Source organism: Labrus mixtus, chromosome 8 (genome assembly GCF_963584025.1).
Source record: "Labrus mixtus chromosome 8, fLabMix1.1, whole genome shotgun sequence".
NCBI classification, from domain to species: Eukaryota; Metazoa; Chordata; class Actinopteri; order Labriformes; family Labridae; genus Labrus; species Labrus mixtus.
The window spans coordinates 8,692,398-8,693,305 of record NC_083619.1 but is presented as its reverse complement, the minus strand read 5'-3'; positions in this window follow the sequence as shown (position 1 = coordinate 8,693,305).

Below are 908 nucleotides of genomic sequence, written 5' to 3'. Positions count from 1 at the left end.
TAATTAATTTTTTTATTTGGTTTATTTATTTTTTCATTGTTTTATAAAACATAGATTTATATAGATTTATTATAGAACACAAGATTTATTTTAAAGATACAAAATTACTCTCCTCCAGAGTATACTGTCACAAATTACATTTGATCTTGTTCAAGCCCTGTCACATTCCATTACAAGCTGCAATGAGATGGTAAACGTGAGAGATTTCTGCCAGTCATTGTTCTGATTTATGGCTCATAATATTGTTTCACAATGATAAAGGGCATATTATACATTTCCTGAATCCTTAGAGGCTTGTGAGTATTCCAGTTTCTATGTTTTGTGTCCCTGATGTTCCTAGATGTCACAGGGCTAAATGAAAAAGTATATTTTAAGCGGAAATTGGGGGAAATGTGTGTTTTTTACAATTTCAAGAGCTACAGTTACTTCAATGTATGACATAAAGATTCACAATGGAAGCCAGGAATGTCCCCTTTAAAATGATACCAAACACAATAGTATTTAACATTGACAAATGTCCTGAACAATAGCTTAAACCAGGATATGCACCAGCGTCTAAAATGCATTTCAGTTTGGGGGGGGGGGGGTCTCTTCATGAGCTGATTACTGTGACTCAGCTACCACTCAGGAAAGTCTATCATAGCAAAATATAATCTACAGACATCGACATTTTCAAAAATCATCACTAAGTTTTGCCACCTTGAGTGGTACCGGAATCTGGTCTGGCCCATATATGTTGAACATGTCTAGTACACACTGACACTGAGTTTTCGTCAAACGGATGAGCGCCCTCGGACAAGATCCTTCAAATAGGTAGTGCAAAACCGTCTTATTTTGAAATTGAAGTGTAAATAGCGGGCTTCCTGTACGTTTAAAAGTATGGTCATAATGTAACTTTTTGTTCGTCT